The sequence below is a fragment of the Pan paniscus genome, chromosome 3, assembly GCF_029289425.2.
Source record: "Pan paniscus chromosome 3, NHGRI_mPanPan1-v2.0_pri, whole genome shotgun sequence".
In the NCBI taxonomy this organism is placed as follows: domain Eukaryota; kingdom Metazoa; phylum Chordata; class Mammalia; order Primates; family Hominidae; genus Pan; species Pan paniscus.
The window spans coordinates 170,972,791-170,987,504 of NC_073252.2; the positions used below are offsets into that span (position 1 = coordinate 170,972,791).

The window sequence follows — 14,714 nt, forward strand, 5'->3', positions numbered from 1 at the left end:
TTAGATTATCTAGTTTTATTTCATGCAAGTGAATTTAACAATTAAATATTTTCATAGTTCTTTAATCCGTATGCTTATTAAAAATCAACAAGTCTACAAAAGTCACAAGTAATTAACAAGCCTGTTAAATAAAATAATGATATCCATAATAGCCTACAAATAACTACTAGAATTTTTAAAAAGCATTTTAAAGGTCCAAAACGTTTAAACAGGTTATTTAGCAGTAATCAGGATGGTTATATGACACTCATTTGAAAGAGGCTTCAGTTTAGATTATCTAGACTAACTGTCTTTTTACAAATGGAAAATTCAGAGAGATCCAAAGAGATGAAGGGATTAACTCCACTCGCATAGAGATTCCCTTCCAGTGCTAGTTTGCCACTGTCTTCTGACTCACTTCAGTTGGCTTTTTTTTTTTTAATCAGCTATGATGACTTTCTTTTGCTAGAATGTAATATCATGTTAAGGTGTAGTGATTTGCTTATAATAAAATGATTTAAAATATTTTGACACATGTCTGTTGGACATATCAATACAACAGAACAAAGACAATAGCAGCATGACTTCAGTGCTTCAGAGTTCCATGTGTGTTTCCTTCCATGTGTCTAACATAGGACATTAAAGAGCATGATCATTTCTTCAAAAATAGGTTCCTTCAAGCTGAGTACAAGATCCAAATTTTAAAAATACCTTTTGTGGAAAATACTAAAACTTGGAACCACAACCTTGTTTCTCTCTTTTAACGTAATTGCTCACTTCATGAAAAAAAATCCCCTTTGGACAAATGGATGTAATTGTATATGTAATGCACTGGGAAGTATGAGTTACTATTGATTAACTTGTATTAAATATCTGAGAAAAAGGTATGTATTTTATTGGTAATTTTAAGTTGACGAGATGATAAATAGAAAACCCCTTATTTGGAGTTCCCTGATGTATTCTTAGTGGTCAAGACCCTTAAAACAAAAAATGTGATTTCTCGTTTTACATTCTCCTCCTTTCTAGTGTTTTTTTTTTCCTTCTTATGCAGAACAGTGATTTTATTGTAGAATTAAAACTGATAAACCTGATCCCTCAGCTCTGTGCTATTTTGTTTACCCCATGAGGAGTTGCTCCCCATAAACCTGAGAGTTTGTTAGAAGGTACCTGTTTCAGCAGATTATAAGGTTTAAGCAATTGCCATTCAAGAGAGTAAAGAAGAACTAGTCTGGAAGCTGGCAAGAAAAAAAAGTTGTTATTTCTAAGTCAATGTTTGTAGAACAATTGCCTGGTTAGGCAATGAGACAGTAGTGTTTAATACAATTGAGCTGTGATGTATGAGTAGTCATACACTCTTTTGTAAGAGTCTTGGATTGATATTTTTGTTATACTTTGCAATCAAATAAAGGAGGCTGTTTGCACATATCCTGAAAACGATGATTTGATAACTATATAGTGATTATTTCTCAGTAATTTTTGAAGGTCTACTAACCAAAAACTTCTAATAAAATTCACTCTTATGAAATTAAAGATTAAGTCACAAAAATACAACTGTTTAGATAAATATTCAAGCACTGACAGGCATATAGCACCTCAGTTCTGTTTGTTTGCTGGCCATTATGTTTTTACCAGCTTTCGTTTTAAAAGTCTCATCTTTCTCCTTGATTAAATTAAATGAACATCCTTTCCTGTTACTCCAAAGGATTCCTCATAATTTTTTTATAGCACCTTTGATTTTAGACTGAGGGCTTTTAGATAGACTTAAATAGATTCTTCTACTGTATGTCTCTGAAATATTGGCCCCTGTACTTTACCAACATACATTTCACTTTATAAAGTTAATGTAAGGGCTTTTCGGTGACTCCAGGCAAACCTCAAACAATTTCTGATTTGCAAAAAGATCAAGATGCCTCTGGAAATAACACACAACCCAGTGTTGTTATTATTATTTTTTTGCAAGACCTAACTAGAGAAGTGATCATTATACTGTATATTCTTTAATCTTGTTGTTTTTAAAGAAGTTTAAGTGTTGTGTCCTTTAAGCAATTAAGTTCAGTTCAAAAGACAGAATAAATACAAAGCTCTTTAAAAAAAAAAAAACCCTTAAGAGACCACATTGTGGTAAGTATTTCAGCCTCTGGATTTTGATAAACTAGAAAGCTTTATTTTGAGGAGTCATTAACTTGCAGTTTGGCCCAGATCACTCTGTAAGGTCATGGTAGCTTCAGACCCCTTATCTCTAACTAGCCTGCCCGCTGGGACAGAAAGTGTGTTCTAAGAGAAAGAGCAAGATCTCTGTGATTAGATTGAGTCTACAGGGGACTGAGAGCCCTAAGAAAACTTCAGATTTTAAGAAATCTTCAAAGAGAAAAGGGACTAACAGATCCAGATGAGCCATGGGAACAGTGAAGTGCTTGGTGCATGTATATATAAGTTCTCAATAGAGCTGTTTCAACCACTAGTCCAAATTCAACTTCTCAAGCCTGGTAGAGTCAAATTTCTGGCACTTGGCAGCAGAGAGTTTATAGAATGCCTTGATGGAATCAAGTAGTAACCTGTCTTCCTTGTCTTCCTTTTGCTTCCAAACTTATGACTTGGATTTTTTTTTTTAAATGCTCTTTCCAGCCCTAGTAGTGACAGCATTTTCCAAAATGTTACTCAAAACCTCTCAAATAGCAGAGGCAGTAGCAACACATCCTGGCATCTAGCCTATGGTCGTGCTTCAGGAATACACTGACTGCCTTGGTGATGGCCAAATGCCAGTTCTTATAGTTAAGTTGTGGCTTGGACATGTGGACCCATTCCTTCCTGTAATCCTATCATGATCCCCTGCTTTCTTTCTTCCCTACCAGAATCTAAGCTCCTGGAAAGCAAGTGCTATGACTTTTATCTCTTGTATTCCCACAGCCATGTTGGCTAGAAATATGGTGGATACACAAAGAAAGTTAGTTGAAAGAACAAATCCAACTATCCAAGAGGTTCTGAATACCCACTGGCCCCACCACCAACCTCTGCTCTTCTTCTTCTTCTTCTTTTTTTTTTTTTTTTTTTTTGATATGGAGTCTTGTTCTCTCGCCCAGGCTGAAGAGCAGTGGTGTGATCTCGGCTCACTGCAACCTCCATCTCCTGGATTCAGGCGATTCTCCTGCCTCTGCCTTCCAAGTAGCAGTGATTACAGGCATGTGCCACCATTCCTGGCTAATTTTTGTATTTTTAGTAGAGACGGGGGTTCACCACGTTGCCCAGGCTGGTCTTGAACTCCTGACCTCAGGTGATCCGCCGCCTCGGCCTTCCGAAGTGCTGGGATTACAGGTGTCAGCCACCATACCCAGCCTGCTGTTCTCCTTTTAATGCACCCAAGTCCTGGGGAACCCGACTGAGGATCAGAGCTGTGAGCTGGGGGAAGGCCCATTGTTTTCACCCTAAGACCTAGCCTGACTTGAGAAGTTTCAGGATGTGGAATTTCATCAGGCTGAAGGAATCCTTTCAAGGAGCATTCTGACAATAGAACCATATAAAATCCACTCTTCTTTTTGTCAATTATTTTGAAACTGTTCTAGTAATTAAGATTGAGCTAGAAAATATGAACTACATTTTTACAAACACTCAGACCTTCAAAACAGGCTTTAAAAGGCCGGGTGCAGTGGTTCATGCCCGTAATCCCAGCTCTTTGGGAGGCCAAGGCGGCAGATTGCTTGAGCCCAGGAGTTCGAGACCAGCCTGGGCAACATGGTGAAACCCCTTCTCTCTCTAAAAATAAAAAAATAAAGATAAAAATAAAGAAATCAGCCAGGCATGGCAGCATGGGCCTGTAGTCCCAGCTACTTGGGAGGCTGAGGTGGGAGGATGGCTTGAGCCTGAAAAGCAGATGTTGCAGTGAGCTGCGATCACACCCCTGCACTCCAGCCTGGGTGACAGAGCAAGACTCTGTCTAAAAAAAAGCCCACAAGCTGGCTTTAAAGTGAACTAATAATGATGTCTATGTTATTATTCTATATGATATTTGAATATGTTCACCCTTTTCTCTTTTAATATTGTTTCAACTACTGATTTACTTTAGCAAACACTTTCTTCATTAAAAGTGCAAAGGTAAACTTAAACCATCCAAATAATCAGCCAAATCAGTTGAATCTACATGAAATATACAACAATCTAAATGCTTAAAATAGATAAGTACAGTAGTGGAGGGCGTAATGTGTTACTGGGCTTTTGACATCAAGGACGTCTGTGTTCGAATCCTGACTTTGTCAGTTGTTAGTACCAGTTGTATTGACTTAGATAAATCATTTCACCTTTCCAAGTCTCAGTGTTTTCTTTTATAAAAACTATGGTTGTCAGGAGGATTTTGTGAGATAATTATATATGAAAGAACCTACTAGGATGTATTCTTTAGTAAACATTCAGTATTTGGCTCTCTATTTGGCAACTGAGTGGTGGTTGTGTTGCCCAGGTGTGAGGGTTCCTGGGCTGGGCTGGGGCTACTGTCTTGTAGTTTCAGTAATTTGGTTTCTTGTGTACTATTCTTTTATATATATATATATATACATATATATATATATTTTTTTTTTTTTTTTGGAGACGGAGTCTCACTCTTGTCCCCCAGGCTGGAGTGCAATGGCGCAATCTCGGCTCACTGCAACCTCTGCCTCCCAGCTTCAAGTGATTCTCCTGTCTCAGCCTCCCGAGTAGCTGGGACTACAGGTACCTGCCACCACGCCTGGCTAATTTTTGTATTTTTAGTAGAGACGAGGTTTCACCATGTTGGCCAGGCTGATCTTGAACTCCTGACGTCGGGTGATCCGCCTGCCTTGGCCTCCCAAAGTGCTGGGATTACAGGTGTGAGCCACCATGCCTGGCCCTTATTATATATTTTTATATACTTAAGAAAATTTAATCTGTGGAAAATCTGGTTCTTGTTTTTTGACCACATTATCAGATCAGTCACTCATCTACTGTAAGTACATTAAAAAGAATACATGGTCACTTTGCCCAGTTAACCAGAGAATGGTGCCATTAAGTTAAAAAATGCATATACATGTATAGGCATGATCCTCATATAGATTAGTTTTGTTAGCTGCACAGTCACAGATCAAATCCTGAGTTATTACCCTTCTTACAGAAGGGTGTGTCGCTTGTTCATGGTGGGGACAAGGTTGTCAGTGAGGATAGCTTGATAGTAATAAACTATTACTACCATTGGAAGAACATTTCAAAATACAATATTATGCATCCTACTTAGGTTATTTTCACTTCATATGGTAATAGTCCATTAATTTACCCTAATAATATTTAATAGATTTTGACATCTACTAGAACATAAGGTTGAAGTGAAAAGCATGTTTTAGTTTGTGCATTTTAAAACAATTTTCTACGAAAGAAAACCAAAATTACCTTCCATAGCTTTCTTATTTAAATTGGACTTAATATTTCTATTGTTTTTAAGATTCACCTCTTAGAATCTTCTACATTTCTTTGCCTAAGTAGTAGGGGATGGTTTATGTTTTTTGCCATTCATAATTTTTCTTAAACCTTCATACCCACATTTAGCCATATGCGCTTTAAGACGCACAGTGAAGATGAAATTTAATACACATCAAACTTCTGTGCAGACTTGGTGAGAAACAGATATTTTGCAGCCTGCTTTCACTCTGTGAGTCATTAAGGAGTGGGTTGATAAACTTGCATTGCAACCTTGCTTATAGAAGATTGTGCCTATTGTAAGATACTCCCTATAAAGCCAAAAGATAAAAAAATGCTAAGGGTACTGACAATTGTTTATAAAATACAGTCATAAAGACATCCCGCTCCAGAGAGTTCTCTGATTAAACTTCATAATAACTGTAATTTCTCTGCCTGAATCACTTTGTTAAATTTTGTCTTGGCTTCTGGAGACAGGGTAGAGAGACAGATTAAATTTCAATACCTTATGCTATTCATTGGGCTTGGGAGAGTTTCTTCAGCATAAATGATAATAAAGATAGATTAGTGATTCTGGTTTATCCTCTAATCTTAGCATAGACATTTTCTGTAGATTAGAAGTCATTTCATTTATGAACCAAATAAGGCTTCTGATATAAAAAGAAAAATGAATCTTACTCAGTTCCCTAAGGCTTAGAAAAGATTGCTGGAATTTAGGAGTTGGGTAAATGGTTTTACTTTAGCTACTAATCTAATTGAAAAAACGTGAGACGATTTTCTGAAAAGCTAAAAAGCTCTTATAGTAAATTTGAGAGGATTTTTTAAATTATGGAGAACAAGATAGTATTGCCCTTACCTAAAATTCTCCCTCAATATTTTGTTTCCTTTGCTTTGGAAACAGCATCCAAGCAGGGCCACTGAGAAGGGTGTGTGGGGGTGGGTGTTTTATTGACTGTTGTTTGAAGGAAATTATGCACAGGTACCTAAAAAGAGCAACTCAGGCAAGTTTCCCAGCCACTTAGATTTCCTGTTTCTTTAAGTTAAGCATTGCTTTTCACATTGTGTTGACTGTAGAAGGATTGATAGTGTCCAGTACAAATAATAGTAAAATAGAATTTCTGCTTAGAGTTTGTGGTAAATATCAAAATATCTTAGTGATAAGCACATGTATTCTTTTAAATTTTGTCAGTTGCCCAGTGCTTCCATTCATTCATCACTTGTTTATTTTATTCAACCAGCATTTATTGACCCCCTGCTGGTTCTGGGTTTCCTCTCATACTGTGCTAGATGCCTGGTATGCAAAGATAAATGAGTCATGGTCTCTCCCCTCAAGTAGCCACCAACTACTAAATTCTTGGTCATTTTAGTTGTTTTCTTTTTTCTTAAAAAAATTTTTTTTTCAACAGGTTTTTGGGTACAAGTGGTGTTTGTTTACATGAATAAGTTCTTTAGTGGTGATTTCCAAGATTTTGGTGCACCCATCATCTGAGCAATGTCACTGTAGCCAATGTGTAGTCTTTTATCCCTCTCCTCCCTCCCAGTCTTTCCCAAGTCCCCAAAGTCCATTATATCATTCTTATGCCTTTGTGTCCTCTTAGCTTAGCTCTCACTTATGAGTGAGAGCATATGATGTTTGGCTTTCCATTCCTGAGTTACTTCACTTACTTACCCTCCAGTTGCATCCAGGTTGCTGCAAATGCCATTATTTCATTCCTTTTTATGGCTGAGTAGTGTTCCATGGTGTGTGTGTGTGTGTGTGTGTGTGTATACATACACATACATACCACGTTTTCTTTATCCACTCGTTGATTGATGGGCATTTGGGCTGGTTCCATGTTTTTGCAATTGCGAATTGTGCTGCTATAAATATGTGTGCAGGTATCTTTTTCTATAATGACTTCTTTTCCTCTGGGTACATACCCAGGTGTGGGATTGCTGGATCAAGTGGTAGTTCTACTTTTAGTTCTTTAAGGAATCTCCACACTGTTTTCCACAGTGGTTGTACTAGTTTACATTCCCACCAACAGAGTAAAAGTGTTCCCTTTTCACCACATCCATGCCCATATCTATTATTGTTTGATTATTTTGATTACGGTAATTCTTGTAGGAATAAGGTGGTATCACATTGTGGTTTTGATTTGCATTTCCCTCATAATTAGTGATATTGAGCATTTTTTCATTTTTTTTGGCCATTTGTGTATCTTTTGAGAATTGTCTGTTCGTTTCCTTAGCCTACTTTTTAATGGGATTGTTTGTTTTTTTCTTGCTGATTTGTGTGAGTTCCTTGTAGATTCTGGATATTAGTCCTTTGTTGGATGTATAGATTGTGAAGATTTTCTCCCACTCTGTGGGTTGTCTGTTTACTCTGCTAATTATTTCTTTTGCTGTGCAGAAGCTTTTTAGTTCAATTAAGTCCTGTGTATTTATCTTTGTTTTTGTTGCATTTGCTTTTGGGTCCTTAGTCATGAAGTCTTTGCCTAACAAAGCTATTGTCTAGAAAGTTTTCCCAGGGTTATCTTCTAGAATTTTTGTGGTTTTGGATCTTAGATTTAATTCTTTGATCTATCTTGAGTTGATTTTTGTATAAGGTGAGAGATGAGGAACCAGCTTCATTCTTCTACATGTGATTTGCCATTTAGCACCATTTGTTGAATACAGTGTCCTTTCCCCACTTTATGTTTTTGTTTGCTTTGTTGAAGATCAGTTGACTGTAAGTATTTGGCTTTATTTCTGGGTTTTGCATTCTGTTCTGTTGTTCTATATGCCTATTTTTATACCAGTACCATTGCTGTTTTGGTGACTGTGATCTCATGGTATAGTTTGAAGTTGGGAAATGTAATACCTCCAGATTTGTTCTTTTGCTTAGTCTTGCATTGGCTATGCGAGCTCTTTTTTGGTTTTATTTCTTTTTTTTTTTAATTATTATTATACTTTAAGTTTTAGGGTACATGTGCACAATGTGCAGGTTAGTTACATATGTATACATGTGACATGCTGGTGCGCTGCACCCATTAACTCGTCATCTAGCATTAGGTATATCTCCCAGTGCTATCCCTCCCCCCTCCCCCCACCCCACAACAGTCCCCAGAGTGTGATGTTCCCCTTCCTGTGTCCACGTGTTCTCATTGTTCAGTTCCCACCTATGAGTGAGAATATGCGGTGTTTGGTTTCTTGTTCTTGCGATGGTTTACTGAGAATGATGATTTCCAACTTCATCCATGTCCCTACAAAGGACATGAACTCATCATTTTTTATGGCTGCATAGTATTCCATGGTGTATATGTGCTACATTTTCTTAATCCAGTCTATCATTGTTGGACATTTGGGTTGGTTCCAAGTCTTTGCTATTGTGAATAGTGCCGCAATAAACATACGTGTGCATGTGTCTTTATAGCAGCATGATTTATAGTCCTTTGGGTATATACCCAGTAATGGGATGGCTGGGTCAAATGGTATTTCTAGTTCTAGATCCCTGAGGAATCGCCACACTGACTTCCACAATGGTTGAACTAGTTTACAGTCCCACCAACAGTGTAAAAGTGTTCCTGTTTCTCCACATCCTCTCCAGCACCTGTTGTTTCCTGACTTTTTAATGATCGCCATTCTAACTGGTGTGAGATGATATCTCATTGTGGTTTTGATTTGCATTTCTCTGATGGCCAGTGATGGTGAGCATTTTTTCATGTGTTTCTTGGCTGCATAAATGTCTTCTATTATTTCAGGAGATCTACTAGATGCTGGAGTTACAGCAGAAGAAAGACAGGAAGAGTTTCTTCCCTTACGGAGTTATTCTCTAGCCTAGGAATAAAAGTCAACGTGAATAAAATGGAGAAGCAATCAATGCTGAGCTGAATTTTTCAAATAGAGTAGAGCTATTAATCATATTAGGTCAGAGATGTAATTCTTTGGTGAGAGACTAATAAATGAAATAAAATTAGAGGTCTTTTTGAGACTAAGTGAAATTATGGAACAACCGATAGAATAAAACTACATTCTAAAATTGTAGTTTCCAGATTCAGACTTAGAACATTCCTTAATTAACTTAGCATTTGATTTATAGAGAACTTTAATATTTCAATAGTATTATCTATCAAATAGTTAATGAACTATTTTAACTTTCTTTGAGAAAGTTAAAAGGCAGATATCTCCAGTTTTAACATTCGGCTCTGACTCAAATTTTGGTTAAGTTTTGCTGTCACATCTAGACTTTATTACATAAACAAAGATTTAAATTAGTTATAGTTACTTCAATGGGATATATAATTCAGATTTATTCAACTTTCCCCATTCTTTAATTACTACTGTTCAGAGATTGTTCTTGTGAGAGATACACTATTTTAGCATGACTCAGAAACCTTAGTAACAAAGTGAACATTTTAAAAGCATACAAAATACAAGCCCGAATTCGATTCAGAAGGCATAAAATTAAGCTATTGGATGCTGTAGTTTCTCAGTGCTGGTGTGACTCTCTGCCCCTGCCTCATGATAGAACTAGGAACCATAACAGTTCACTGAGTCATGCTAGGCCATGGTATCAGCACGTGCTTGGCAGACCCTCAGTAAACCTTTGTGTGAGTGGGGGCATTTGTTGCACAGTGATGATCTCAACATTACTTTAATAATCTATACCACATATTTATGCTTGGTATTGGTTTGTTTTAAAATGCAATTTTTAATTTAATTTTATTATTATTATTTTTTGAGATGGAGTCTCGCTCTGACCCCCAGGCTGGAGGGCAATGGCGTGATGTCGGCTCACTGCAACCTCTACCTCTTGGGTTCTAGGATTCTCCTGCCTCAGTCTCCTGAGTAGCTAGGATTACAGGTGTCCACCATCATGTCCGACTAATTGTTGTATTTTTAGTAGAGGCAGGGTTTTGCCATGTTGGCCAGGCTGGTCTCGAACTCCAAAATCAGCTATTCTTTAAAAATTATGCGTTTGAAACAATGAAGATTTAGCCATTCTAAACATTTCTTTAGAAACTTTATGCCTGCCCTTCCTTAATCGATTACATTTAGATGGAACTTTTGTATAAAGTGTTCTCCTACACATGGTCTCATTTGATCTTCTTGACAGTTCTATGACTGATATTGGACACTTATTATTATCCCCATTTTATCAGTGAGTTAATTGCTATTTACCTGCGATTATATAGCTAATTAATGGAAGGCATTGGCTGTACAATGGGATTTGTGACTCCCACTTTACAGCTGAGCTCAATTCTTTCTACTATTGACCTGCAACGATGTTTTAAATAAAATGACTACTAAGGTTAGATGTTTTAAATAAAATGACTACTAAGGTTAGATGTTTTAAATAAAATGACTACTAAGGTTAGACTGCTAAGTTTAGAGGTTAGACTGCTAGTTTCTGCCAATGGATCATTTTTGCCAATAATAGGATAATTTTTTTTCACAATAAGAATCCTAAAAAAAAATTTCATCCTAGCCTCAGCACTTCTCTACATTAATTCTAGGAAACACTTGTACTTAGGTGGAGCTACCTAAGGACCAGCAATCTTTTTAACAAAAGATGAGCCCTTCAAAAGCTGCCTGATAAGTGAGTGCAAGAATTATAACCATTGATACACACTGTAGTCATCAAAAAGTCAGATCACACAGTCTATTCTGCATAGGACTCCATTCATTGCCTTTTAAATGCAATAAACTTCCCCTCCCTTTTTCACACCATATCCTGCCTTTTTCTAACCTATATTAATGATTCAATACATATGGTGAATAAATTAAGTGATAGAGTTTTTTTAATTAGCAAGATTTTTATATAGCAAGATATAACCTGAGTTATACCTGTATTTCACTTTGATCTAAGAGAAGCAAATCATAATAGCTCTTATATAAAAACTCTGTAATGGTAGCATAACTATTCAGTAATAATAATGTTACTAAATGAAAAAGAACTGCACAATGCATTTTGTTATGCATATTTTCTTTAGGAATTCCTTCACTCTTGGAATAAACTTAACTCTTTTCCATAAATGAGACCCCCACCCCCCGCAGTCCAAAATTTGTCAAGCTGAATGATCACTAAAATCACCTAAAGAACATTTTTAATGTTATTTTTCTCAAGCTTTTTATAACTAAAATTTTCTTCCCATATACAAAAAGCTGAAAGACTAGTACAATGAACATTCATACAAGTACCTCCTAAATTCAATAGTTGTTAATATTTTAACAAATTTGGTTTCTCTCTCTGCCTTTCTCTCCCTCTGTGTGTATATACATAGACCTATCTGTATAAGTCTTGGCTTGATTTGAGTTTAGGTAAAACATTATTGATAAAAATACTTCTTCATTGATGTGTGTACTTCATATTGCATTACATCAGGTGGCAAATGACGTCAGGTTGTTTCATCGCTGGTAATTGTATTTAATCATTTGTTCATGGTGGTAAGTAGCAGATCTCTTTTTTTTTGTAAATAACAAACGTGCCTGGATGGTAGTTTGGTACTATGTGAATATCCTGTTGCTAACATTTCACCTAAAGGAAACCATCCTTTTGTCCCTACCAGAATCTATTGTTCCATCAGACTCTGTTGTTACATCTACATTGATTAGCTGGCCTTCTTCTGTAAAGGTGAGCATTTCTTTATCAACTGTGGGTCGACTACAGTTTCTTCTAAAAAGTTAGGGTAATTTGTAATCCTTCCCCTTTACCACGTTTCGAGTAGATCTCACCATATCGAATTTTTCCCATTATTTTTTCAGGGCTACTTTTCTTTCTGACACAACTAAATTTGCTCACCTTCCAATTTCCTGCCTCAGACCCCAAATCAACCATTTCTTCAAGGAACCTCAGTTCTTTTTAGTGAAGGATGGTATGTATAAATCAAGCTCTAAGTGTTAGGCATACCTATTGTACTTGTATCTTTGCTTCTAGACCTTTTCAGTGGACAGTGCAAGGAAATATGTGTATTTCTCTTAATCATGAGTTCATGTTAGTATTTGTAATTTAAATTTAACATTAATTTTAAAAATTATATTTGTATATCACACTTAAAACGTGCAATATATTTATTTGATTCATATATACATATATAGTTTTGAATTACAATAAAATTCTGAACGAAGTTTAAGATTTCTTTGCAATTCTTTCTGTCCCTGGGGAGTTTTTAAAAATACAAATATTGGCCGGGCGCGGTGGCTCACGCCTGTAATCCCAGCACTTTGGGAGGCCAAGGCGGGCGAATCACGAGGTCAGGAGATCCAGACCATCCTGGCTAACACGGTGAAACCGCGTCTCTACTAAAAATTAAAAAAAAAATTAGCCAGGCGTGGTGGCGCGCGCCTGTAGTCCCAGCTACTCGGGAGGCTGAGGCAGGAGAATGGTGTGAACCCGGGAGGCGGAGCTTGCAGTGAGCCGAAATTGTATCACTGCACTCCAGCCTGGACGACAGAGCGAGACTCCGTCTCAAAAAAAAAAATAATAATAATTATAATTATAATTATATCTGTGCCCACTTCCCCAAGATCTTCTGAATTAGAATCCTAGAGAGAGAATTTTGTCAGATTGTAGGTTTGTATTTTTAAAATAATAAATCCATGATCTCCTGCCCTAGTCAGCCTCAGGACTGCTGGAATATGTGAAATCTGTTTTACTTTGGGTCATATCTCTCAATCCTCCCTCCCCTCTTTTTTCCTTCTTAGACAGTTTTATAATTTTGTTATAATGTAATTACAGAATTACTGGGCACAGGGAGAAATGTTTAAGGAAATGGGAAAAGGGTTGACTGGGAAGTAAAAAGAAAAATCAAGAATTTGCAGGAAAATGGTATAGGGAGCTTAGAAGCTACTGGCATGAACAGTAACTTTTCATAGGCTATCATTATCCTCAATATCTTCCTTACAGTTCTTCAGAGGATTTTAAACAGTAATCCTGTTTTAAAAAACAGGACTTATTTAATAATGGCCTAGCATTTATTGCATATTTAGCGTTGCCAGGCACTCAAAGTATTTTATGTAGTGCCTCATTTAATCCTTGCAGGAACCTTATTGTGCTCACATATTAATATTCCAATTTTGTAAATGAGGAAACTGACTTAAATATATGTACTCTGCTTAATGAGCTACTTTCTAAGGAAAACACAAGTTTTATCTTTGCCACAGGTTGGGTTACCCAGGAAGCGCACTCTGAGATTGAGATTTGGATGCCTTATGTTGTTAGAGATACCTGACAGATCTAACAGAATTGATCTCTGGGGATCAATACCTTTGGAAGGGAGGAGATGCAACCACAACCACTCAGTGAAGCTGAGCTATGAAGTGGTTCTCTACCAAGTCCTGAACCAACCCCACAGAGAGCTCTGGAGCTAGGGTAGTTGTTCAAAGTCCTTCCAATTTGGAGCAAGAGGACTGGCCTTTTTACCTCTGCATTGACCCATCACTGTGCGCAGACTGCCCCTGGAAGGAGGCTTGATCTTGGATGGGGACCCTCTTCTGCTGGCACTCTCTGCAGCCAGGGGAATACGTTTTTTAATCCTGAAAGGGCTTCTGGGGTAGAACTGATCACTGATCACAGTGTCCACCACATCTCCAGTAAATTTGCTCTAATTTCTTCAAAACAAATTTTCTTGATAAAGACTTTTTCCCTATTGGCTATTCTTTTCTTATTTTTCCCATTGAAGAATATATATATTTAGAGCATTTGCTCTTATGTCATTCACCATAAACTCAAAGTCTTTTTTAACCCAGTTGTACCAGCTTTTAACTCCGTGCCTTATATTACATCGGATAAACCAAAATATTTTTATGCAGTAACTTGCTGTTTTTTTTAAACATCAGGCGTTTAGCATCTCCAGTCCTCAGCATTTTACTCTGCTTGTCTTTACAGCCATTCTTGAGAAGGTTCTCAAAGAGGTCAATGCAAGAGAAAGTCTTCATATTAATCCATGCTTAGGATCTCCTCAATTTCAACCCCTTCTTTGTTAAAGCGTCCTCTTTGACACTCAGCATACATCCTTCATCCCGTGATTTTCTGGTGGAGAAAATTACTCACTCTCAGCTTGCTGGCTGACTGTCCCAACTGTCTGTCTTCTGTGTGAACTTGGAGGCAGAAGGGCTGTGTGTGCTATCACTCCCTGGTGTAGAGAAACACGTCCACCTCCTCCTGCCTCTGGTGTACCTGGTCCCTTGTATATGGGATTATGTGCTCTCAGCATAAGAAATGCCTGATTTTTCCATTTAAATGAGGTGAGGCTATGTTACGAATGCACTATTTGTTCTCTTCTTCCTTTGGGAGTATTTCTGGTCTTCATTTTTATTGGAAGACCTCGAAACACTTTAAATATGTTTGTTCTATA

The 14,714-nt window shown here is 37.1% G+C and overlaps 1 protein-coding gene across 4 annotated transcripts in view; it reads left to right on the plus strand.

Moving 5' to 3' along the window:
• The window catches only part of GALNT7 (polypeptide N-acetylgalactosaminyltransferase 7), a 155,008-nt gene that overhangs the window by 43,386 nt on the left and 96,908 nt on the right, over positions 1-14,714 (plus strand). Inside the window, exons 1-2 of one of the 4 annotated variants that reach the window (XM_063603994.1) lie at positions 11,677-11,992; positions 12,124-12,233. The exons of the other annotated variants lie outside the window; for them this stretch is intronic. The gene's annotated coding sequence lies outside the window, so the exon portion shown is untranslated. Of the gene's footprint in view, positions 1-11,676; positions 11,993-12,123; positions 12,234-14,714 lie in introns of those variants that run through there. 4 annotated transcript variants of the gene reach the window in all.